This window comes from Callithrix jacchus, chromosome 12, assembly GCF_049354715.1.
Source record: "Callithrix jacchus isolate 240 chromosome 12, calJac240_pri, whole genome shotgun sequence".
Lineage (NCBI taxonomy): Eukaryota > Metazoa > Chordata > Mammalia > Primates > Cebidae > Callithrix > Callithrix jacchus.
Genome location: NC_133513.1, coordinates 25,892,771 through 25,920,536, shown reverse-complemented (window position 1 = coordinate 25,920,536; position 27,766 = coordinate 25,892,771). Strand labels below are relative to the sequence as shown.

The 27,766-nt window shown below is 40.8% G+C and overlaps 1 protein-coding gene across 8 annotated transcripts in view; it reads right to left on the bottom strand.

The window, feature by feature from the left end:
- The window catches only part of HS3ST4 (heparan sulfate-glucosamine 3-sulfotransferase 4), a 900,746-nt gene that overhangs the window by 797,476 nt on the left and 75,504 nt on the right, over positions 1 to 27,766 (bottom strand). For all 8 annotated transcript variants that reach the window (XM_078344971.1, XM_078344972.1, XM_078344975.1 and 5 more), the window contains one exon: positions 7,553 to 7,620. The gene's annotated coding sequence lies outside the window, so the exon portion shown is untranslated. The remainder of the gene's footprint in view (positions 1 to 7,552; positions 7,621 to 27,766) is intronic.

Here is a 27,766-nt window from a genome sequence, read left to right as displayed (position 1 = left end):
AACTGGGATTTACACATCCAAAAAAGCATGCGTAAATTTAAAAATAATTTTTTTAAAAAGCAGAAATAAGTGTCTGGTACAGAAGTAACCATTCAATAGGTTTTATATTGCATTACTGTCTCCAGAACAAAAAAAAAATAAGTGTGTATAAAGAAAGAGTAAACTGCTCCTTTTGGATGGAATAGACTATATATATATATCTATAGGTCCATTTGATCTATTAAATATAATGTTATTCAAGTCTGCTGATTCTTTATTGACTATCTGGATTTTCTATTCATTATTAAAAGTGGGGTACTGAAGTCTCCTACTATTACTGCATTACTGTCTATTTAATTCAGCAATCCTATTTCTGGATATTTATCCAAAATAATCAAAATCAAAGGATCTCAAAGAGATATGTGCGTTCCCGTGTTCATTGCAGGCTTGACAACAGTCAAGATATGGAAACAACCTAAACATTCATCAGTAGATAAATGGATAAAGCAAATGTGTTCTATTCATACAATGGAATAGCATTCAGCCATACAAAGAAAGGAAATCCTGGACATGCAGAGGCTCACACCTGTAATCCCAGCACTTTGGGAGGCCTAGGCAGGGAGATCACTTAAGGCCAGGAGTTTGAGACGAGCTGGCCAATATGGCAAAACCACATCTTCACTAAAAATGCAAAAATTAGCTGGGCGTGGTAGTGCATGCCTGTAGTCCCAGCTACTTGGGAGGCTGAGGCAGGAGAATCCCTTGAACCCAGGAGGCAGAGGTTGCAGTGAGCTGAGATCGTGCCACTGCACTCCGTTCTGGACAACAGAGTGAGAGTCCATCTCAAATTAAAAAAAAAAAAGTGGGGGGAGAAGAAGAAAGAAAGAAATACATGAGACTGGGTAATTTATAAAGAGGTTTAGTTGGCTCTCAGTTCTGCAGGCTGGGAAGGAAGGAAGGGAGGGAGGGAGGAAGGGAGGGAGGGAGGAAAGGAGGGAGGGAGGAAAGAAGGGGAAGTAAGGGGGAGGGAGGGAGGAAGGAAAGGAGTAAAGTGGGGAGGGAAGAAGGGAGGGAGGGAGAAGGAGGGAGGGAATAAGGAGGAGACAAAGGAGGAGAAGAAGAAGGGAAGGAAGGGGAGAAAAAAAAGGAGAGGAAGGCCGGGTGTGGTGGCTCACACCTGTAATCCCAGCACTTTGGCAGGCCAAGGCAGGCAAATCACAAGGTCAGGAGTTCGAGACATGCCTGGCCAAAATGGTGAAACCCTGTCTCTACTAAAAATACAAAAATTAGCTGGGCGTGGTGGTGGGCACCTGTAACCCCAGCTACTCGGGATGCTGAGACAGGAGATTCGCTTCAACCCAGGAGGCGAAGGTAGCAGTGAACCGAGATCACTCCACCGCACTTCAGCCTGGGTGACAGTGCAAAATCTCAAAAAAAAAAAAAAAAAAGGAGAGGAAGCGAGGTAAGAGATGGGTACAGGAGCAAATGTAAGAAAAAATGAGAGGCAGAAAGCTTCATAATATTAACACTGCTCCTATACTTACATGGATCTATCTATGAATGTTTCATTGTCTTTTCAATTACCTCCCTTTCTACTTAAACAAGTTTGAGTATCTACCACTTAAAAAAGAAAGAGACTTGGCCAATTAAAAGTGTATGCTGCAAGGGAATTTAACCTATTCTGTTGAGTCAGGTGGGATCTCTCTAAGTACCCCTTAAAACAAGACTCTAAGTGATAGTGGGAAGGAACCTCCAAATCATTTTAATTCTGAGTAACCCAAAGCCACATGGTTGCCTTCGGAGTGGAGGATAAGATCACATAGATTTAATAAGATCTCTGCTCCTTTAGAGAAGGAGGTCTGTAATAGTCCAGGAGTCTTTCTTCTCCATGTATCAATCCTGCATGGAGATTTTTCACTAGAACTGAGAAGCAGGAGAGAGAATTTGTATCCACCAAGGATCAGGCATGTGGTTCAACATGGCATCTAAGCTTCCACCCTCAGGCATTGGAAAGTCTTGGTCCTGAAACTAATACCAGACTGTGCTCCAATCCAAAGATCATAAACTAATAGCCCCTATCACAGAAATAAAAGTAACATGGACTTTAGAATCTCTATATGCCATTCACAGGAAGATTTCTCCCAAGCTATGTTTATTCTTTTATAAGCTTAATAACCTTATATATAGGTGTTGAATATAGCTTATATGTAGATTTTTTTTTCCAAAAGAGGGTGAAGTGTTATATTCCTAATCATTTTTCTGTGATATAACTTTGAATTTCTTATCCCCATTTTACTAGCAAGAAAATGAAGGCACACCCCAGGCATGGTGGCTCACGCCTGTAATCCCAGCACTTTGAGAGGCTGAGGTGGGCAGATCACCTGAGGTCAGGAGTTCAAGACCAGCCTGACTAACATGGAAAAACCGTCTCTACTAAAAATGCAAAATTAGCTGGGTGTGGTGGCTCATGCCTGTAATCCAAGCTACTCAGGAGACTGAGGCAGGAGCATTGCTTGAACCTAGGAGGCAAAGGGTGCAGTGAGCCAAGACACCATTGCACTCCAGCCTAGGCAGCAAGAGCAAAACTCCATTAAAAAAAAAAAAAAAGAAAGAAAGAAAATAAAGGCACAAAGAATAATAAAATTGAAAATATGAGAAAAGCACATGAGACAGATAAAATGTGAGAAAAACTGAAAAGCCAGAGGCCTGGCATGGGGATCATTCAGAACCTGGAATAATTATTGGTAACAATCACACCTAAAATTATATTTTTCTTTTTTTTTCTTTTTTTTTTTTTGAGATGGAGTCTTACTCTTTCACCCTGGTGGGAGTGCAGTGGTGTGATCTCAGCTCACTTCAACCACCGCCTCCCAGGTTCAAGTGATTCTCCCACCTCAGCCTCCCAAGTAGCTGGGACTATAGGCATGTGCCACCATGCCTGGCTAATTTTTGTATTTTTAGTAGAGATGGGGTTTTCATCATGTTGGCCAGGTTGGTCTCGAACTCCTGACCTCAAGTGATCTGCCTGTCTCAGCCTCCCAAGGTGCTGGGATTACAGGCATAAGCCACGATGCCAGGCTCTAAAATGGTATTTTTTTTAATTTTCAAAACTAAAGAAGAATTCATGATTTAATATAGCAGCCAGACCACCCAATCCCCCACTCCCCATTCCTTACAAGAGGTCTTTTAAGAGAGGACATACCAAAGAAATACACACACAAATGGTTTGATTGAGAGAGTGGAAAAGCTGAAGATATGATAAAGGAACACTATGTTTTTTGGCAACAAATAAAAGAGCAATTAGAAACTCCAGGCTTAAAAATTGATGAGAAAGTCATGCTCTAAATATGAAGCTAATTAAATGTGGTGAGATTTTAAGCTACTGCTATAAGAACATAAAAATCTTTTAACTTTGATGCTTAGGACATTCTTATTTGAGTGACCCAAGGGTTATGACTTTGGATCTGTAAAGAAGAAAATATATTCCTAGTTCAATCCCTGGTCCAGGTGTGAATGATCATTACATAATTATAAAAATGAAAGCATGAGTGTGTATTCAATTTTCAGTATCAATCTATAGGCAAAGAACAACTTAACTGTGGTTAAAGAACACAATATAGCTGTTAACTGTCTTGGCAACATGAGAATAAAAGATAACCATAAGAAAAGGGGAGAGAGAGAGTTGAGTAGAGGCAGGAAGAAAAATGAAAGGAAAGAATGTCCTCACCTTAAAAAGAATGTAGAAAAAAAGCACCAGTAAAATTTAAAATGGGAGGACAGAAACTGTGTACAAACTATACTGCATAAAGTTGAAAATATAATTTTAGAAGAACTAAAAACAAATGTATCAAATATTCAGAAGAGGACAGAAGGAAAAGGGTTATTTGTCTGAGCTAAATCCTCATTTTTCATAACAAAGGAGAAATAAAAATTGTCTGCAGTAGATAAGCCAGAAAATAGGGATGTAAGTATACTATTTAGAGTTCCAGTGGAAACAAACAGAACTAAAATCAGAAATTGGTAAAAATAAAAGTTAAAAAAGTTGCCTCTGGAGAGAGAACTGCAGGTGGAGGAAAAATCTATTGTTTTCTATCAATTAGTGTTTCTGCATTACGTGACTTGTTACCATGTATATCTATTATTTTGATTTAAATGTTTAAAATTTTTAATAGGTAAAATTCTGGAAATGGATTCTCTGAATCAATGGCAATGTCTTGACATTATCCTTTGATGGTGTTAAGAAAGAATGGATCTGATTTAATAGTGCCCTCGGGAGCCATGGTGTCCCCCACAATTCAATTCTGTGAATGTTTATTGAGTAAATAGATTCTCTGTGAGAGGAATTCTGCTAAGCCATGGAAGGATAAAAAGATGCATCAGACATAGTTTCTGCCCCCGGAGCTTATAGGAAAGTAAGAGAAAAACATGAACTCACAGGATAAGGTAGAATATACCAAAGGTGTATAGTTGGATCAAGACACGGTGGGAGACAGAGGGAAGACTGACTACGAGCTTTAATATGAAGAATGTGGAAGTGTAGCTGGTGCTGTTAGTGCTCCACCCATATCCCTTCAACTGTCTCCATCCCCGTATATACCAGCAGCATCCCACTGAAAATACCTGTGACATTTCACATGAAGTGAACAGGACCCAGACAGAAATACTATTATTATCATCTTGAGTGACCCTAGACCACAGTATCTCATGACCACCAGAAGGTTAATAAATTTGCTATGACCATGGGGTTATGGTCTTTTTAAATAAAGCGTCTCCTGAGTTGAGGCCATGAAGAATGGATAAAATTGGGGCAGGCAAAGATTAAGGAGAAGAACACTGTAAACAGAAATAAAAATTGCCGGCAGAGGATAAGCCAAAAAATAGAGATGTAAGTATAGTGCTCATAGTTCTAGTGGAAACAAACAGAACTAAAAACAGAAATAGTTACAAAAAAAAAGAAGTTGCCTCTAGGGAAAAGATTTCAGGTGGAATGAAAGGCTATTGCTTTTTGTCAGTAAATACTTCTGTATTATGTGACTTGGTAACATGTATATCTATTACTCTGATTTAAATTTTTTAATTTTAATAAATAAAACTCTGGAAATAGATCCTCTGAATCAATAGCAATGTCCTGACACTTGAGTAGAAGGAACAGAGACAGGAAAGGCAAACATAGACTTGTTTCTCTTTGAAATTTCTCGTGTCTCTGAATTTCTGTCTAGAAAAAAAGATTCATCTATCACTTTTTTTTTCAGTGCACTGGCACAATCTCAGTTCATTGCAACCTCTACCTCCTGGGCTCAAGAGGTGGTCCCAAGCAGCTGGGACCACAGGTGCACACCACCACACCTGGGTAATTCTGGGTTTTGTTTTGTTTTGTTTTTTGTAAAGATAGGGTTTCAATATTGTATTAGTCTGTTCTCACACTGCTAATAAAGGCTTACCCAAGACCTGGTAATCTATTAAGGAAGGAGATTTAATGGACTAGAGCTCTACGTGGCAGGTGAGGCCTCACAATCATGGCAGAAGGCAAAGGAGAAGCAAAGTCACCCCCTATATGGCAGCAGGCAAAAGGATTTGTGCTGGGGAACTCTCCTTTATAAAACCATCAGCTCTCATGAGACTATTCACTACCACAAGAATAGTATGGGGGAAAACACCCCACGATTCAGTTCTCTCCACCTGGCCCCGCCCTCGACATGTGGGGATTATTACAATTCAAGGTGAGATTTGGTTGGGGACACAGCCCAACCATACCAACCATGTTGCCCAGGCTGGTCTCAAACTCCTAGGCTCAAGCAATACTACCTGCCTCAGCCTCCCAAAGTGCTGAGAATACAGGCATGAGACACCACCACACCTGACTTATTAGTTTCATATCTGCCTTCTCCATTTGGTAATCTCATGCAACTAGCTATTAACTCATTTATTACTACATCCTCCAAAAAAAACCCAGTGTCCAGAAGATGCTCCACAAATTGAAGAAAAAACAAAATGAGAAAAGAAGAGAGGGAGGGCTGCATGGTAGCTTAGTGTTCATGTCAGCTCTTTTCCCTGAACCATTACCTTCCTCCCTGTAGAATTGGTATCTGGCATCTTATAAGTGACCTCTTCTTTGTAAACTTTTGCATCTGATTATTTCTCCATGTACCACCACCCCCTTTGACCCACAACCTGTCTTCATTTGCACTGGATCCATTTCTTGTTTCCCACCTACCTCTTCATATTTGATGCATCAGACTGTCTCTGACTTGTAGGCTAACCTGTAATCTGGACTCAAATTTGTCCACTTGATGAAGAAATTTTAATTGAGTGCTTATTGTATACCAGGCACGGCAATACAATGAAGAAATACACCCACATAATGTCTGCCCTGTCTGAACTTACCTTCTCCTGGGGTAAACAGATAATCACACTCACAAAAAAAAATTACAGACTGTGTTTAGAGTGATATGAATAAAAAGAACAAGGTGTTATGAGCTGGAATAATAGGTGATCTAAATTAGTCCAGTACTGCAAGGGAGAAGAGAGTTAGAAAAGACTTTTCTGGGAAAGTGACATTTAAGCTGGGATCTGGAAGAAAAATAAGATTAAGTCAGATAAAGGGGGAGATGTTTGAGAGATAAGGCTGGAGAAGTCGGACCAAATCGTTAAATCACTCAGAGCCTTACAGACCATATTCAGTTTTGCTGCAATAATAAATATCAACGTCTTACACTAGTGATTTATTTCCCATTCATGTTATATGTCCATGTGGGTCATGTCTTCACGTTGCCTTCATGACTGATTGATCAGTCTTTATCTGTGTCAATGCCAATCTTATAAAAGAGGAAAAGAAAATAGAAGCCATATATCTGGTTCTTAAAGCTTTTGCTGAGAAATAACACGCATCACTTTGGCCCAGATTCCATTAGCCAAAGCAAGCCACATGGCTACATTTGTGTCCAACGGAGTAGGAATATATAATCCTCCTGCATGGAGGGTCCCTGCAAGTCGCATGGCCATGCTTGACATTAGAGACAGGGAAGTAGAATTCTCTTCCAGGATTCTACATAGATGGGTTAGATTAAATTCTTATGAGATGGAATTTATAAGATTATTTATAAGATTATGGAATTATAAGGTCTGGTGATTTGTTGGGTATGTATACTGAGAAGTGAAGAAGGATCAAAAATGATTCCAGATTTAACTCCTGATGCTTTCACATTATAGCTACCCACTTGTTCCTAGCCACTCTCTTTTTTTCACTAAATATCCTGGTGTACCATCATTTTCCTCTCTGTTCCAAGCACTGCCACTAACCCAAGTGACTTTAGTAACCACTTGAGCAGCCCATTCACTATGCATGCCTCTCAAATCTTTTGACCTCTCAACTAAGTGGCCTTCACCTCCACTCTTCTTTGACCATCTTCTCTCATGATCACACCTTACACCATAAAGTCATCCATCCAACAAGAAATCTCACATCTCTGAAATCTTAAATTCTAAGATTTCTTTTTGGCAACAGCTGACAATCATCCTAGCTCTTTTTTTAATGTTTTAATCCTCCGTATCAATGTCTGTCTTTCTCACCTACCTGGAAAAATGCCAGCCGTGGATGAATCCAATAATTGCCTCCCACACATCTTCACCAGGCTGTGAGCTCTGCTGGAAGAATGGAATAATTACAAAATTCTGGTCTCAAAACTCATCTGAGCCCTTCATACTGTTCTGAATATCTTTTGGGTTTCTTTTTCTGTAGTTGTTTCAGATTTGTAGTATCCTCAACTGTCTTAGTCCATTTGAGTTGCTATAAAGAAATACCTGCAGCTGGATAAATTTAAAGAAAAGAGGTATATTTGGCTCATAATTCCACAAGCTGTACAAGAAGCATGGCACCAGCATCTGCTCCTGGTGAGGGTTTCAGGGAGCTTCCACTCATGATGGAAGACCAAGGGACTGGCATGTATAGAGATCCCACAGTGAGAGAGAAAGCAAGCGGAGAGCAAGGTGCCAGACTCCTTTTAACAACCAGCTCACAAGGGAACCAATATGGTGAGAACTCGCTTAGTACTCCCACTCAGGGAGGAAATTCATCTATTCATGAGGTATCCACCCCCAAGACCCAAACATCTTCTACTAGGCCCACCTCCAACACTGGGAATCAAATTTCAACATGAGGATGAAGGTTGAATATCCAAACTATAGCATAAATTTTCTTAACCTTCTCTTCTCTGATCACCCTTAGAGTAAGACTTCACCTTCTACTTCCCAAAGAAAGTAAAAATCCTGTATTAGCTTCCCTCCTCATAACTTCAAAGGGAAACTACCCCTCATGGTTCCCGTAGCATGTATGCATGTAGAGTATGGCCAAGATTCAAGTCACATGATCCCTTCCACTGTTCAGTGGATCATCCATTGATTAACCAGTCATGAATAATTTGTAAGTCTGGCTCACAAAATTAGGATAAGCCAATCTGATATTTGCCTGAATTTGGAATTACAAAACTGAAACAGCTGAAAGAAAATGATGTGGGAAGCCCATATGACCTGTGGGTATGTAACAGTTAATATCAAATAGAAACAACATATAAACAGAAGACACTGATGAGTGGAGAAAGGAAACCAGAGCTGACGCCCAGGGAAAAGACAACAATTCCCTGATGTTTATTAGACAGGGAGCATCTTAGCTCCCAGTTCCAAACTCTGTAAGGGCTGGCTCTACTTTGGTTGGTTGGTTGGTTGGTCGGTTTGACTTTCTGAGATCTTTTTTTTATTTTATTTTAAAATTAAAATACACTCTCTTGCCCAGGCTCAAGTGCAATGGCCTGATTTTAGGTCACTAGAGCTTCAAACTCCTGGCCTTAAGTGATCTTCTGGCCTCAGCCTCTCAAGGAGCTGGGACTAAAGCTGCACACCAACAAACCTGGCTACCTTTTTTTAAATTTTTTGTCTAGTTTGGGTCTTGCTATGTTGTCCAGGCTGGTCTTGAACTCCTGGCATCAAGTGAGCCTCCTGCCTCAGCCTCCCAAGGCCCTGGATTATAGTCATGAGCCACCACACCCAGGTGAGATTTTTCATGCATTCTTCTGCTGTAGACCTTGCTATTTGCCTATCCACATTCCCCTCTCCTTTTTGCCCTAAATAACACTCTGATTTTATTGAGGGGACTGTACACCTATAAAATGTACTTACCTTTGCCAGGTGCAGTGGCATGAGCCTGTAGTCCCAGCTACTTCAGGAGGCTGAAGCAGGAGGATTGTTTGAACTGAGAGGTTCAAGACCAGCCTGGGCAATGTAGAAAGACCCAGTCTCTTTTTTTTTTTTTTTTTTTTGAGACAGAGTTTCACTGTTGTTACCCAGACTGGAGTGCAATGGCACAATCTCGGCTCACCGCAACCTCCACCTCCTGGGTTCAAGCAATTCTCCTGCCTCAGCCTCCCGAGTAGCTGGGACTACAGGCACGCACCACCATGCCCAGCTAATTTTTGTATTTTTAGTAGAGACAGGGTTTCACCTTGTTGACCAGGATGGTCTCGATCTCTTGACCTTGTGATCCACCCGCCTCGGCCTCCGAAAGTGCTGGGATTATAGGCGTGAGCCACCACACCCAGCCCCCCAGTCTCTTAAAAAATTTAAAAATAAAAATAAATATATTTTCCTTCCCAAACCTTCTTGCAAATAGGAGGATTATATGACTTTCTCTGGTCAATGAGATATAAGCAATAAACTACTGCCAGGGTCTCCAGGAAAAAATTTTCCTGATTGAAAAAAAATGAAGAGCTCAACTGATGTTTACATTTTGCACTTGTATTAGTCTGCTGTTATGCAGCAAATAAAGACATATCTGAAACTGGGCAATTTATAAAGGAAAGAAGTATAACTGACTCACAGTTCCACATGACTGGGGAGGCCTCACAATCATGGTGGAAGGTGAAGGAGGAGCAAAGTCACATCTTACATGGCAGCAGGCAAGAGAGCTTGTGCAGGGGAACTCTCATTTATAAAACCATCAGATCTCATGAGACGTATTCCCTACCATGAGAACAGTAAGGAGAAAACCGCCCCCATGATTATATTATCTCTACCTGGCTCTTCCCTTGACATGTGGAGATTATTACAACTTAAAGTGAGATTTGGGTGGGGATACAGCCAAACCATATAGCACTTCTTTCCTGCTTAGAGTTCAGACATGATGCTTGAGGTTACAGTAAATATCACATGGCCATGAGCGCAAAATTCACACACTGAGTCTGGTCAATCAGATGTCTAGAAAGAGCTTAAATTATTTATTATTTCCTTAAGTAGCGGTTACCCATGATCTGCCTACTCTAGATTCTCAGTATTTGAGAAACATAACATTTCTTTTGGACTAAGCACCTATACTTGGATTTCTACATGCAATTCTAACTGATAAAGTCTCTTGCACAAGCTTAAGTAGGTTTCTGTTTCTTACGACCAAAATTGCCACAAGTGAAAAAACATCAGCTAGCACTTCCTCCACCTTTCTATCCACTCACCTACAAAATATATACATCCCTACAATCCTCTCCTTCCCAGAGGAAGAAAGTCCTTCATCCTCACACATTCTAGATCCTGTGACTTATCCTCAAGAATACTGTTCATCATTCACCCCCTTCCCTTGTACTTTCATCCTCTCCCTTTGCTCTGTTGCCTGCCAGTCACTAAACCTATTCAAGTCTCTCCTATTTCATATAAACTCTTCCCTTAATTCCATCTCTTCTCCTGTTACCAACACATATTTCTTCTCTTCTTCAAGGTTCTATCAGGAATTATCTTCACTACTGACTCTCATTTCATCCCCTTTTATTCATTTATTAACCTATTTCCCATTTGCCCTGAGAATAAGCTGCACTTTTTTTTCTAAATAGGAAATGGGTTTCTTAATTCATCCCAACACTTGACTGAAAAAAAACTCGTCAAGGTCCCCGATAACACAGTACACTCTGCATCCCAGTAAAGTCAACTTCATTCTCACTGTTTACAGAAGATAGCATACTGTTGAGATAGGAGGGAGGACTCAGACATCAGACCAAACTGAGGACTAGCTAAAACAGGGACAAGGTGGAAGCAGCTTTCCATGAGACACCGACTAGTGTCCCATGTCAGTTTACTAGTGCCTTAGCAACACTCAGAAGTTACCATCCCTTTCCATGACAACGACTCTATGACCCAGAAGTTACCACCCTTTTCCTAGAAATTTCTCCATAATCTGCCCCTTGATTTGCATGGAATTAAAAGTGGTTACAAATATGACTGTAGCCCTGCCTCTGAGCTGCTACTCTGGGCACACTGCCTACAGGGTAGCCCTGCTCTGCAAGAAGCGACACCTCTGCTGCTGCTGCTGCTGTACACTGTTGCTTCAGTAAAAGTTGCTATCTAACACCACTGGCTCACCCTTGAATTCCTTGCTGGGTGAAGCCAAGAACTCTCCCTGGCTAAGCCCCAATTTCGGGGCTCACCTGCCCTGTATCACCATCTCTCACTTCCACACCTTGGCACGGCTACATCTAGGGTGCAGTCCTCACTCTACTTTCCTTCTCCACCCTGCATGTACCTGGGTCTCTTACACATATCCTTCTCAGACATCACCTTCTCACAGGAGTTTTTCCTAAACCACCTTCCTGCAAAATATGTCCCTTGTTCCCAGTTAAACTCTTTGCACCTCAGTTTAGTCAACTGTAGAATGGGGATGTTAATCGTACCTACCTTCAAGAACGTCATGAAAATTAAATGAGTTCGTTATATCAACACTTAGAACCCTTGCTTAGCACGTAGAAACCAAAATACAAGTGTTCAATGAATAAATAAATAACTCACTTGCTGAAATTACTCCTGTCCTACAATTATCACACTGTATTGAAATTGCCTGTTTGTCTTGCCCTCCAGATCAATGGTTCTGAACTCTGGCTTTACAGTACAAACATTTGGGAAGCTTTAAAAATTTCTGACCATATCCAGATGAATTACACCAGTATCTCTAAGGGCGGTGCTAGACATAAGTATTCTTCATACACACACACACACACACACACACACACACACGATTCTGTTGTGTAACCAAGCCAAAGCCACAACCCTAAACCTACTGATTCTAATCCCTGACTGTGCCTCAAATTATCTGAAGAGTTTCTTTAAAGGACTGATGTCCAGGCCCCACTCCAGACCACACTTAGAATTTCTGGAGTTGGGGCTGATGTCAGCATTACTATAAAGCTCTCACATGACCCTAGTATATAGTGTGGCATAAGAACCATGATCTAAATCAGGGGTTGGCAAACTAGAGCTCACAGCTCACATCCAGTTCATCATCTGTTTTTGTAAAGAAAGTTTTATCAGAGCACAGCCATATTCATTCAGTTACATAGGCTGTGGCTGCTTACATACCACCATGGCAGAGTTGGATAGCTTTGATAGAAACTATACTGATCAGATACCATCTCACGCCAGTTAGAATGGCGATCATTAAAAAATCTGGAGACAATAGATGCTTGGAGAGGATGTAGAGAATTAGGAACACTTTTACATTGTTGGTGGGAGTGTAAATTAGTTCAACCATTGTGGAAGACAGTGCGGCAATTCCTCAAGGACCTAGAAATAGAAATTCCATTTGACCCAGCAATCCCATTATTGGGTATATATCCAAAGGATTATAAATCATTCTACTATAAGGACACATGCACATGAATGTTCATTGCAGCACTGTTTACAATAGCAAAGACCTGGAACCAATCCAAATGCCCATTGATGATAGACTGGACAGGGAAAATGTGGCACATATACACTGTGGAATATTATGCAGCCACAAAAAACAATGAGTTCGTGTCCTTTGTAGGGACATGGATGAACCTGAAAACCATCATTCTCAGCAAACCGACACAAGAACAGAAAATCAAACACTGCATGTTCTCACTTATAGGTGGGTGTTGAACAATGGGAACACACGGACACAGGGAGGGGAGCATCACACACTGCGGTTTGTCGGGGGGAAATAGGGGAGGGACAGCAGGGGGTGGGGAGTTAGGGAGAGATAGATAGGGAGAAATGCCAGATATAGGTGATGGGGAGGAAGGCAGCAAATCACACTGCCATGTGTGTACCTATGCAACAATCTTGCATGTTCTTCACATGTACTCCAAAACCTAAAATGCAATAAAAAATAATAATAAAATAAAATATTTTTAAAAAAAAAGAAACTCTACTGATCAGAAGCCTAAAATAGTTGCTCTAGACCCTAATTTTGTCAATGCATTCAAAACACTGAGCTTAGCATGTGGCAAGCACTGGAAAAATATTTGTTGACGTTAGTTTCTCTCTCTCTCTCTCACTAATTGCTAAGATTCTTTTTTGGCTTAGCTTTATGGTTCAACAGAATAAATCTGGCAAGTCTTGGAAGCAATGCCATTTGTGGGATGTTTCTCTGGCTTCAGGACACTTCATCAACACAAGGCTCATTTTACTTTTCCTCCTGTAAGTAGCTGCAAGCAAGACTGCTCCCTGCTTCTCCAATAAGCAGTGATCCTTCAGGAGACTTGACATTCTTCCTTTAATTACCAGTAACTAAGTCAGATTATTTCCCCTGGGCTCTCCTCCACCTCCCTCACTCACAGAAGCAGAGGATGCATTGTCTTCCCTGCTACTGCCCTATCCTAAAACAAAAACAAAAGGAACTTTACTCTCAGTCTTCATCTTTTTCCTCTCACATCATCTCATTTTCGCAAAAACATGTCTCAGCTCCCTTGGCTCCAGGTAACATCAAAGAATGAGCCCCTTTTCAGCCTGTGGATAGATACCAAGGAAACAGCAAACAAATTTAACAAGATATTTTGCTTGCTTCAGGTCTTTCCAAACCTTGTCGGGAATACAAGACCACAGTGGATTTAGGAGGAGATGCAGAGAACAGCCTTTGAGCCACTGGGAAAGAAATTGCTGAGAATCACGAGTTATAATCTTCCAAGTCCTATCTTCTCCTTGGAGGTTCAGACAGCCCCTTTTGTTGCATGCTGTGATTTATTTCTATTAATCTCCCTCAGCTGCTGGGGAGATCCTACACCTACTTTAAAGGATGCTCCCAGGCTACTATTCAACAACTCACCCACTCTGGCTCCATACAAATGTCAGTTCTTACACAGCATAACTTAATTTCTGCAAAACAGGACTAATTTCCTCAACTCTTGTCTACTTTCATAACGGTGCTCTAAGAGACCTAGTGAGATATAGATGAGTGTCTCAGAACTAGATGATATTGCCAAAGTCTATCAAGACCAATCTCGCATCTCCATGCCTGATCGCTCTAGGATCGTTGAATTTTAGAGCCCTTTGCTTATTTTCTAAAGGAGGAAATTAAGGTCCAATTAGGCCAATCACATACATGACTGTATTTCCAACAGCCTATGTAATATCTCCTCTTATATAACTATGTCTTATTTAGTTTTGTCTCATCTAAATTCTTGGTTTTTCTTCATCGTACCCAAATTCATTTTTCCCCATTTAAGTTCACAGCTCATGTCCCCATGCCCAGTTGCTCCAGTCACAACCTGAAAAGCATCTTTAATCCCTCCCCTTCATGCAGACCCACACCCAATCCATCAGCAAGCCTGGTGCCCTCTGCCTCCCAAATCCTGCCCAAAATGATGAAAGGTGAAGTTTGAAAATCTCTTAGTCTCCACTTCACCATTTCCACTCATCTGGACTAAGTACTGCTAATACTACAAAAATTAGATGCTTAAAAGAAAACAAAACTCATTCTTCTCTCTGCTTCTACTCTCAATCTGCCACAATCAATTTTCCATTCTGCAGCTAGTTATCTTCTAAAATACAAATCCCTGCAAGAAACTCTACTGCTTCAAGTCATCTGAAGAATTCTTTCCACTTCAAATAAATTCCAATCTCTTTTCCTTGGGTTATAAGCTATAGGCTTGTATAGAAAGATCAAGATTTCTCAACCTTGGTGCTATGGACACTTTGGGCTGGACCATTCTGTGAGCTGGAGGCTGTCCTGTGCATTGCAGGGTGGTGAGCAGCATCTGTGGCCTCCACCCACCAGATGCCAGTAGTACAGCCCCATGTGATAACCGTAACTCTCAGTCCAAACTCTCAAAACATATTCAAAGCCACCCCAACTTCCAACCGCTGTCCCAGCCCTGATCACTATGCTCTAACCTCACTGTCCTGCTTTCATACTTGTTCCCAAATTTACTTGCCCCTCTACCTGGACGACCCCTCTCCCAGATCTGCACAGGACCAGCCCCTTCCCATCATCCAGGTCTCAGCTCAAATTGTCACCTCCTAGGAAAGGTCTTCTCCAGCCATCCTGCCTAAAGCAGCCACCCACCCACTGATTCTCTATCTCATTTTATTTCCTTCACTGCACCTGTTAGTGCCTGAAATCATCCTAGTAGTTTATTTGTTCAGGTCTGCGGTCCTGCACTAGACTACCAGCTTGATGAGGCCTTGTCTGTCCTCCTGTCTGCTGTTTCCCCAGTGCCTGCCTAGAAATTATATAGTGATATTCAATAAATAGTTATTAAAGAATGTGACTCAATGAATGGATACATAAGATTAAAACTTGTGTCAGCTAAGGCTTTATGCAGAATTCCTTCCAAGACCCCAGTGCAACCAGAACTATTTCAAGGGAGTGATAATCTATTGTGAGAAATTATTGCTGGTTAAAAACACAGATGCCCTGGGTTCAAATCCCTGCTTTGCCACTCATCAGCTGTGTGGCCTTGGGCAAATTGCTGAGCTCTCTGACCTTCAGTTTTCTCATCCATAAAATGAGAATAATGATGGTATCTTCCTCATAAGACTGCTGCAAAGACTGAGATCATAAATATAAAACACTAAGAGTAGTACTCGACATAGAGTAAGTACCATGTATTTGTTGTCATGGTTGTTGTTGTTTCACTGATGAAGAACTATTTAAAGGAAAACAATAACCACTGTAGGACACTAAAATTTCAGAGCCTCCTTACCACTCTACCCTGACAGAGCCAAAGCACTCCCACAGAACTTTCTATCAGGGACTTCTTCTCCCTAAAGCTATTTCCCTCCAGTTAAAATAAATCTGATTTTATCTTGGGCCCAAGCAGGGAACTACTTATATAGTAGTCACCTTTAATAGCTCAAAACAATATAATTGCCACCTCTTAGCATTCTCTTCTCCGGGGTAAATCATCCTAATGCTTTTAATGCCTACTTGCTTTTCCTGTTTTCTGATCTTTCACATTCATTGTTTTCAGTTTGGAAATAGATCCAGATGAAGAAGGAGGAGGGCTGCTGTTGTCATAGCAACTGCAAAGGGACGGACAACCCAATTCAGAGGAAATAAGAAAAGTTGAGGGTTTTTCTTTTTCATATTTTTCCTTTCTGATTGAAAACGTTGCATTGCTCTGAACAGAAGACACATGGCTGACACTGTCACTCTCACACATTGCCTCCTGATCCTCCACCCTCATCACCCCCTCACACACACACAGAAAGGAGAAACTGTCAAAGTTTGATGAGCAAAGGTGCTTGGTGACACCTCTATTGAAAAGCATCTCCCTTTTTATCCCCACTTTTAAGGCTTATTTTTGTATTCAGCCAACATAGTCCACAGCCTCTCTCCTAGTTTCTCTCTTGGTTTGCATTACACAGCTGGGCATCTGCCTATTCTCCAGTTTTAAAAAGGTAAGCTTATTTCTTATTTTTTAAATCTTTTTTAATTACACAAGCAAAACAGCATTATACACAACTCAAACAATCTAAATACATACCCCCTTCATGTCACTACTGATTCTACAGCATACACACATATATTTTTAACAAACAGAATAGTATATATAAACAGTATACACTACACACTCTATTCTCAAAATTGTTTTGTTCCCATCGTATGTCACAGGTATTAATATCAGTGCCCCTGCTTCCTTTCATCTTGATTATCGTTTGCCTTATAGATCTTTTTCCAATTCTTTATTTTCAGAATTTTTATATTGTTTTGCCTTGGCTTATCTTTTAAAAATAACATGTAGAGAACCGCTGCCGCCGCCGCCGTCTCTAGATCGCCCGGGTCCCACCGCCGCCACTATGCCTCGGGGAAGCCGCAGTGCGGCCGCCCGGCCAGTCAGCCGCCCCGCTGCGCCCTCTGCCCACCCGCCCGCGCACCCACCGCCCTCTGCAGCAGCCCCGGCTCCCGCCCCTTCGGGCCAGCCGGGCCTCATGGCTCAGATGGCATCCAAGGCGGCAGGGGTAGCCGTGGGCTCGGCTGTGGGACATGTCATGGGCAGCGCCCTGACCGGAGCCTTCAGCGGGGGGAGCTCGGAGCCGGCCCAGCCTGCCGCCCAGCAGGCTCCCACCCATGCTGCCTCCCAGCCCCTGCAGATGGGGCCCTGAGCCTATGAGATCAGGCAGTTCCTGGACTGTTCCACCACTCAGAGTGACCTGTCCCTGTGTGAGGGCTTCAGCGAGGTCCTGAAGCAGTGCAAGTACAACCACGGTCTGAGCTCCCTGCCCTGAAGATGTGGGTGCACTCGGGCTAGCCCTGCATGGACCTCTGCCCCTGGTCAACAGCTAGACCACAACACTAGATGGTATGCAGATAGCTGGGATTGCAAGTGAGGAGGAGGCTTCTCACTCCACAGTTAACCCAAGACACAAATGTGCAATTAAAAGAATTTATTTTAGACCAAAAAATAATAATAATAATAACATGTAAGTAATTTTTTTTTTGAGACAGAGTCTCTGTTGCCCAGACTAGAGGGCAGTGGCTTGATCTTGGCTCACTGCAACCTCCGCCTCCTCGGTTCAAGAGATTCTCTTGCCTCAGCCTCTTGAGTAGCTGGAGTTACAGGTGCCCACCACCATGCCTGGCTAATTTTTGTATTCTTAGTAGAGAGAGGGTTTCACCATACTGAGTAGTAGTTTAACAGAATGATTAAGAGCATGGGTCTTAAGCATCAAAGAGCATGGGTTCAAATCTGGCCTCTCACTTGAAGCAAATGGCTTAATCCCTCTTAAGTCTCAGGGTCTCATTGCTAATATGAAAGTAAAATAGAACCTACTGGTAGGAGCAGCTCAGGATTGCAGCTACCAGTGAAAGTGCAGAGGATGAGTGGATGCCATATTTCCAGATGTATCTTTAGTGCCCACAGACCAGGAGATTCCCAGGTGGAGGAGCCCCACAGGTTGCCAGAGCAGCTCTTTTGGCCAGCGCAGCTGTTTCGGCCAGTGCAGCTGTTTCAACCAGCGCCGCAGCACAATGGCTCTCCATACAAAATACACTGGTCTGGTTGCCCTGTTAAACTGGCAATTCGAGATCCGGGAAGGCAGATTACCCATTCATCTGATTAAATGGGACTGAAACATAAAGCAGGCCAGGAGATTCCCAGGTAGCCACGTTGTTTCAGCCAGCGCAGTGGGTTGCTGCACAGGAAATCACACAGATCCCGGCACCCTTTCAGCAGGCGACTGGAACACCTGGGAGAGAGTCAACCGTTCAACTTAAAAAAAACGGCTCTGAGGCAGGGAGCCAGGTGATCAGGCTCGGCAGGTCCCACGCCCACAAAAACAAACAAACAGCAATTGGAAACGCTCGGGGTTGAGAGTTTCATGGCAAGCACAGCTAAAACCAGAACAACCAAGCTCTGTAGGGTAGGGGCGTCTGCCATTACCGAGGCACTCCACCCCTACAGAGGTAGTCTGCCATTGCTGACGCAGCCTGCCATTGCCAAGGCAACCCGCCATAATAAAGAGAGTCCGCCATTACAGAGGCGGGCCAACATTGCCATGGCAGTTCTAACCCCATCCATATAAACAGAACTGCAGGGAAATACACATGGCAGCAGGGCGGATCCAGCAGCAGGGCCAAACCCACAGCAGAGACTCAGCAAAACCTCTACAGGCAGTGACTAGGCTGCCCCCTTGCTGGGCAGAAGAGCCCAGGGTAAAAAAAAAAAGGCAGCAATGCAACAGATACCATCAATAAAGCCCTAACCCCCTGGGACAGAGCACCTGGGGAAAAAAAGGGGGTTTATGAGTTCTGCTGCAGCAGATTTAAACATACCTTCCTAGCAGCTCTGAATGAAAAATGGAGCTCACAGTGCAGCACTTGAGCTCCTACAAAGAACAAACTGTCTCCTCAAGCAGCTCCCTGACCCCTGTATATACAAAGAGTCACGTCACAAAGGACTGATCAGACTGACATTTGGTGGGCATAATTCTGGGACAAAGATAGCAGAAGAATAAACTGGTAGCAACCCTTACTGTTCTGCAGCTGCTGCAGGTGACCCCCAGGCAAGCAGGGCCTGGAGTAGACCTCAGCAGTCCTAAAGCAGAGGGGCCAGTCTGTCAGAAGGAAAACTAAGATACAGAAATAACTTCATCATCAACAATCTGGACATCCACTCAGAGACCCAATCTGAAGATCAGCAACTACACAGATGACAGGTGGATAAACCCACAAAGATGGGAAGAAACCAGCACAAAAAGGAGGAAAACACCCGAAACCAGAACACCTCGCCTCCTACAAGGGATCACAACTCCTTACCAGCAAGGGAACAAAGCTGGACGAAGAATGAGTGTGATAAAATGACGGAATCAGACTTCAGAAGGTGGGTAATGAGAAACTTCCATGAGCTACAAGAACACGTTCTAAGTCAATGCAAAGAAACTAAGAACCTTGAAAAAAGATTTGATGAAATGATAACAAGAATGGACAACTTACAGAGGAATATGAGTGAATTGATGGAGCTGAAAAACACAGCACAAGAACTTTGCAAAGCATGCACAAGTTTCAACAGCCAAATTGACCAAGCAGAAGAAAGGATATGAGAGGTAAAAGATCAACTCAATGAAATAAAATGAGAAGGCAAGATTAGAGAAAAAAGAACAAAAAGGAATAAACAAAGCCTCCAAGAAATGTGGGACTATGTGAAGAGACCTAATCTACATTTGATAGGTGCACCTGAATGTGACGAAGAGAATGAATCCAAGCTGGAAAATACTCTTCAGGATATTATCCAGGAAAACATTCCCAACATAGCAAGGCAGGCCAATATTCAAATCCAGAAAATACAGAGAACACCACAAAGATATTCCACAAGAAGAGCAACTCCAAGGCACATAATCGTCAGATTCACCAGGGTTGAAATGAAGGAGAAAATGCTAAGGGCAGCCAGAGAGAAAGGTCGGGTTACCCACAAAGGGAAGCCCATCAGACTCACAGCAGATCTCTCGGCAGAAACCCTACAAGCCAGAAGAGAGTGGGGGCCAATATTCAACTTCCTTAAAGAAAAGAACTTTCAACCCAGAATTTCATATCCAGCCAAACTAAGCTTCATAAGTGAAGGAAAAATAAAATCCTTCAGGAACAGCAAGTACTCAGATTTTGTCACCACCAGGCCTGCTTTACAAGAGCTCCTGAAAGAGGCACTATACATAAAAAGGAACAACCAGTACCAGCCACTCCAAAAACATACCAAATGCTAAAAAGCATCAACAAAATGAAGAATCTGCATCAACTAATAGGCAAAACAGCCAGATAGAATCAAAATGGCAGTATCAAATTCACACATAACAATATTAACCCTAAATGTAAATGGGCTAAATGCACCAATCAAAAGACACAGACTGGCAAATTGGATAAAAATTAAAAACCCATCAGTGTGCTGTATCCAGGAAACCCATCTCACATGCAAGGATACACAAAGGCTCAAAATAAAGGGATGGAGGAAGATTTACCAAGCAAATGGAGAGCAAAAAAAAAGCAGGAGTTGCAATTCTCATCTCTGATAAAATAGACTTTAAAGCAACAAAGATCAAAAGAGACAAAGAAGGCCATTACATAATGGTAAAAGGATCGATACAACAAGAAGAGCTAATGATCCAAAATATATATAGACCCAATACAGGAGCACCCAGATATATAAGGCAATTTCTTAATGACTCACAAAGAGACTTAGACTCCCACACAATAATAGTGGGAGACTTTAACACTCCACTGTCAATATTAGACAGATCAACCAGACAGAAAATTAACAAGGATATCCAGGGCTTGAACTCAGACATGGAGCAAGCAAACCTGATAGACATTTACAGAACTCTCCACCCCAAATCCACAGAATATACATTCTTCTCAGCACCACATCACACCTACTCTAAAATTGACCACATAATGGAAAGTAAATCACTCCTCAGCAAATGCAAAACAACTGAAATAATAACAAACAGTCTCTCAGACCACAGTGCAATCAAGCTAGAACTCAGAATCCAGAAACTAACTCAGAACTGCACAGCTTCATGGAAACTGAACAACTGGCTCTTGAATGTTGATTGGATAAACAATGAAATAAAGGCAGAAATAAAGAAGTTCTTCAAAACCAATGAGAAGAAAGACACAACATACCAGAATCTCTGGGACACATTTAAAGCAGTCTCTAGAGGAAAATATATAGCAATAAGTGCCCATATGAGGAGAATGGAGAGATCCAAAATTGACACCCTATCGTCAAAATTGAAAGAGCTAGAGGAGCAAGATCAAAAAAACTCAAAACCTAGCAGAAGACAAGAAATAACTAAGTTCAGAGCTGAACTGAAGGAGATAGAGACATGAAAACCCCTTCAAAAAATCAATAAATCCAAGAGCTGGTTTTTTGAAAATATCAATAAAATAGACAGACCAATAGCCAGATTAACAAAAAAGAAAAGAGAGAATAACCAAATAGATGCAATAAAAAATGATAAAGGGGGAATCACCACAGATTCCACAGAAATTCAAACCAACATCAGAGAATATTACAAACAACTCTATGCACATAAACTAGTAAACCTGGAAGAAATGAATCAATTCCTGGACATTTGTGTCCTCCCAAGCCTAAACCAGGAAGAAGTCGAAACTATGAATAGACCAATAACAAGATCTGAAGTTGAAGCAGCAATTAAGAGCCTACCACACAAAAGAAGCCCAGGTCCAGATGGGTTCACAGCTGAATTCTACCAGAAACACGAAGAGGAACAGTTACCATTCCTCCTGAAACTATTCCAAATAATCCAAAAAGAGGAAATCCTTCCCAAATCATTTCATGAGACCAACATCATGCTGATATGAAAACGCAGCAGATACTCAACAAGAAAAGAAAACTTCAGGCCAATATCCATGATGAACATAGATGCAAAAACCTTCAATAAAATACTGGCAATCTGATTGCAACAGCACATCAAAAAGCTTATCCACCATGATCAAGTAGAATTCATCCCGGGGACGCAAGGCTGGTTCAACATACGCAAGTCTATAAACATAATTCACCACATTAAACAGAACCAAAACAAAAAACCACATGACTATCTCAATTGATGCAGAGAAAACCTTTGACAAAATTCAACAGCCCTTTATGCTAAAAACCCTCATAATCTCGGTATTGATGGAACATATCTCAAAATAATAATAGCTATTTATGACAAAGCAATACCCAATATCATATTGAATGGGCAAAAACTGGAAGCATTCCCTTTGAAATCTGGCACTAGACAAGGATGCCCTCTCTCACCACACCTATTCAATATAGTACTGGAAGTTCTAGCCAGAGCAATCAGGCAAGAAAAAGAAATAAAGGGTATTCAAATAGGAAAGGAGGAAGACAAATTGTCTCTACTTGCAGACGACATGATAGTATATCTAGAAGACCCCATCATCTCAGCCCGAAAACTCCTGAAACTGATAAGCAACTTCAACAAAGTCTCAGGATACAAAATCAATGTGCAAAAACACAAGCATTCCTACACACCAATAGCAGACTTAAAGAAAGCCAAATCAAGAATGAATTGCCATTCACAATTGCTACAAAGAGAATAAAATACCTAGGAATAGAACTAACAAGGAATAAAAAGGACCTGTTCAAGGAGAACTACAAACCACTGTTCAACGAAATAGGAGAGGACACGAACAGATGGAGAAACATTCCATGTTAATGGTTAGGAAGAATCAATATCATGAAAATGGCCATACTGCCCAAAGTAATTTACAGATTCAATGCTATCCCCATCAAGCTACCAATGATCTTCTTCACAGAACTGGAAAAAACCACCTTAAACTTCATATGGAACCAAAAGAGAGCTCACATAGCCAAGTCAACTCTAAGCAAAAAGAACACAGCAGGAGGCATCACACTACCAGACTTCAAACTATATTACAAGGCTACAGTAATGAAAACAGCATGGTACTGGTACCAAAACAGAGATACAGACCAATGGAACAGAACAGAGGCCTTGGTAGTAACGCCACACATATACAACCATCTGATCTTTGACAAACCTGACAAAAACAAGCAATGGGGAAAGGATTCCCTGTTTAATAAATGGTGTTTGGAAAACTGGCTAGCCATGTGCAGAAAGCAGAAACTGGACCCCTTCCTGGCACCTTACACTAAAATTAACTCCAGATGGATTAAAGACTTAAACATAAGACCTGGCACCATAAAAACCCTAGAAGGAAATCTAGGCAAAACCGTTCAGGACATAGGAGTTGGCAAGGGCTTCATGAACAAAACACCAAAAGCATTGGCAACAAAAGCCAAAATAGACAAATGAGACCTAATCAAACTCCACAGCTTCTTCACGGCAAAAGAAACAGTGATTAGAGTGAATCAGCAACCAACAGAATGGGAAAAAATTTTTGCAGTTTACCCATCTGACAAAGGGCTGATATCCAGAATTTACAAAGAACTCAAACAGATTTACAAGAAAAAAACAAGCAACCCCATTCAAAAGAGGGCAAAGGATATGAACAGACACTTTACAAAAGAAGACATACATGAGGCCAACAAACATATGAAAAAATGCTCATCATCACTGGTCATTAGAGAAATGCAAATCAAAACTACATTGAGATATCATCTGACGCCAGTTAGAATGGCGATCATTAAAAATCTGGAGACAACAGATGCTGGAGAGGATGTGGAGAAAAAGGAACACTTTTACACTGTTGGTGGGAGTGTAAATTAGTTCAACCATTGTGGAAGACAGTGTGGTGATTCCTCAAGGACCTAGAAATGGAAATTCCATTTGACCCAGCAATCCCATTACTGGGTATATATCCAAAGGATATAAATCGTTCTACTATAAGGACACATGCACACGAATGTTCATTGCAGCACTGTTTACAATAGCAAAGACCTGGAACCAACCCAAATGCCCATCGATGATAGACTGGACTGGGAAAATGTGGCACATATACACCATAGAATATTATGCAGCAATCAAAAACGATGAGTTCGTGTCCTTTGTAGGGACATGGATGAATCTGGAGAGAACATCATTCTCAGCAAACTGACACAAGAACAGAAAATGAAATACTGCATGTTCTCACTCATAGGCGGGTGATGAACAATGAGAACGCATGGACACAGGGAGGGGAGCACTACTCACTGGGGTCTATTGGGGGTAATAGGGGAGGGACAGTGGGGGGTGGGGAGTTGGGGAGGGATAGCATGGGGAGAAATGCCAGATGTGGGTGAAGGGGAGGAAGGCAGCAAATCACACTGCCACGTGTGTACCTATGCAACTATCTTGCATGTCCTTCACATGTACCCCAAAACCTAAAATGCAATTTAAAAAAGAACCTACCTTGTAGAGTTTATTGTTAGCTTTAAATAAAATTCTCTAATTGAAGTGCTTAGCACAATGCCTAAATCATAATAACACTAACTAAATGGTAGCTATAGGAGTTTAACTCATTCACATTTAATCTGGATACTAGTACTTGAGTTTATTTTTGCCACCATATTTTGTGTTTTCTATTGTTATGCTTTCTTGAGTTTCTTTTCTATCCTTTGACTAACTTCTGTAAAATTGATGAAGTTTGATTATTCAATTTTTTTCTATATTTTCTGTTTTTCTCTCCATAGTGGTAGTTAATCAATATCCATATTCTCCTTTTAACGTCTAAGCCCTATTAGAATCCTTACTGTGCTTCACTTCTATTCCCAGCTTCCCCCTCTCACTTCCTGCTTTGAAAGCAGCTGGAGATTTTATTCCAACTACCACCCTGTTGTATTATGCATCAAAATTCTCTATCCTTAATTCATGATTTACTGGTTTACTGGGTTATCACTTTTTATATCCCATATTTTCCTTTTTCTTTGATCTATCATTTTCATTTTGCTGGAGTACATCCTTAAATAATTCTTTCAGATAAAGGCTCTGAATGACAAAATTCCTATATACATATATATATATATATATATATATATATATATATATATATATGACTTTAATTTGTCCATACTTGACTGATAGTTTCACTGAATAAAGGATTTTAGGTGCAAAATAATTTTCTCACAGAATTTTTAACTCTATTTTCTCTTTATATCCAGTATTGCTATTGAGAAGTCAGATATATATGTAATCTCTTTTCTTTTTTAAAATGCTGTTTCTTCCTTCTTGAACCTTCAAGAATGTTCTCTTTATGTTTGAGGTACTAGAGTTTTACTTAATGTGTAAAAATCCTCCTTATTTAAGGAGGGTCTTTTTTAAAAATACTATTCAGCCCTCTATGTCTGTCTTCAGCTCTAGAAAATTTCCTTCTACTGCTTCTGTTATTGTTCTCTCCACTCTATTCTCTTTTATCTCCTTTTGAAACAGCTATCAATTTTGTAACTTAAATGTCTATCCTCCCTGGCTTTTAGTCTATTTATTAGGCTTCACATCTCTTCATCCTTTTATTCTGCATTCTGGAAGCGTCTCCTTCTTCTAGTTTTCTAATTCAGTCTTCAGCTATTCAGCCCACTTATGGGGTTTTTTCTGCAATCATACTTTAAAATTTTAGGTCCTCCGATTTCCTGTTTTTCTTACCAGTTTTTTATGATTGTGATAGCCTCTTGAATCCCTCCTAGAAATTGGTACTAGTATATATATTTCCTACTTCCCTTCTTTAATTCTACTATCTCAGATGTTAGCTTTTGTGCTTAGTGAGTTTGGCACCTCTCTTATGAGCTTGGTTTTTCTCAAATGTTTGATTGTTTTTTTAATTGTATTTTGTAGATGAGAATTTAGAAGGAAAATACTTGGCAGGTGAACTGGGTTTTGTCAGTTCAAGTAAGGTCTCTATTTACCTAGCAGCAAATTCACGTTTTCATCACAGAATTCTTCCTCAAGTGATTTTGCGAGGCAAGATGTGAGGTGTGCAGTCACACATGGTGTCTGTGGCAGGAAGACTTCAAGGTGGCTTCTGTGGTCCCTGTCTCTGGTGTTTGGGTACTTTTGTGATTCCTCCCATTGAGCATGGGTTTGACCTGTGACTTACTTCTACCTGGTAGAATATAACAGGTGAGAGGATGACACTCTCATGATTATGTTACATTATCTAAGACTCCTTCATGTTAACACACTCTGTCTCCCTCTCTCTCTTACTTTCCATTACTGGCTTTGAAGAAGTAAGATATCATAAATCCTATACCACAAAGAAATTAATTCTGGCAACAAACTCAGGGTGCTTGGAAGGAGATCTTTCCCACAGCCCAACCTCTAATAAGAACCAAGCCCTAGGCAACATTTTTATTGCAACCCTGTGAGAAACTAAGCAGAGGACCCATTTAAGCCACATTCAGACTGTTAACCCACAGACACTGTGAGAAAATAAATGTGTGTTGTGTTAAGCTGCTAATTTTCTTGGTAATTTGTTACATAAGCAATAGATAGCTAATATAGTTTGTTTCTTTTCTGGATGTAGGCACTTTCTTTTCTTCTTGTAGTTAGATTACCTGAGTGAGTTATCCCATTTTTCTATCTCCAATGCACACTTGGAGAGTGTTCTCCCAGTGAACACACACACACACACACACACACACACTTTAAAGACGTATACTTTCAGCTTTATCCTGGGGGCCAATGCTAGAATCAAGGGTTCCACATCTTTTTTACTACACAAAACACTAAGATTAAAACACACCACAATAAAAACTAATGGCAATTTTCATGGTTGAGAACAAATGAATATTTTTAGACAAAATATTAGTAAATAAAATTCAATAAAACATAAAAAATCATAAATCATGAGCAAGTAAAATTTGCTTCAGAAATACAGACAACTTAGTATTGTGAAGTTTTAAAAACGTATTTATCAAATTCATCAGAGAATTTAACATATGATAAGGCAGGATTTCATTTCAAGGGTGAGATTATAAAGTATTAAACATTATTGAGATTACTGACTAGCCTTTTGAATGAATAACACTAGGCCCTCAATTCACTTTTAATACCATAATAAATCTCAAAGGATAAAAAAGGATTTTAAAAAGTAAGTTTAAGTTATGTTGAAATTTCATGAATTTTTAAATTTGTAATGAAAAGCTTTATAATTGTGGCATGAAATCCAGAAGCTGTAAAAGAAAAGGTTAAAGACAAATACATTTACCCTCCAAAAATATTTAAATGTCTACATAGCACAGCTGGTTATCTATTGTGTGTGGAAGAGAAGATCTGCAATTGGTATCTACATAGGCTCCTGGGCAGTAGAGAATGGCTCAGCCTAGATGGACAATTGTTGATATATCAGAGACCAGGTGTGGGGACATGAGGATGAACCTGTGGAAGTAAGCAGAAAGGGTGAAGATGTTCCTGTTCACTAATAGCATGTATCAAAGAAAGCACTACACAACTTGAGAGATAAAATGCTCAGTCATTGGGCATCAGTCAATATCTGTCATAAACCACCCCAGTCCTGGCACAATGGGTACATCCAATGTCTGATTTATATGATGGTTGAAAAAAAGTTTATCCCCCAACTCTCAACTTCAGACAAGTCTGGAAATCATCC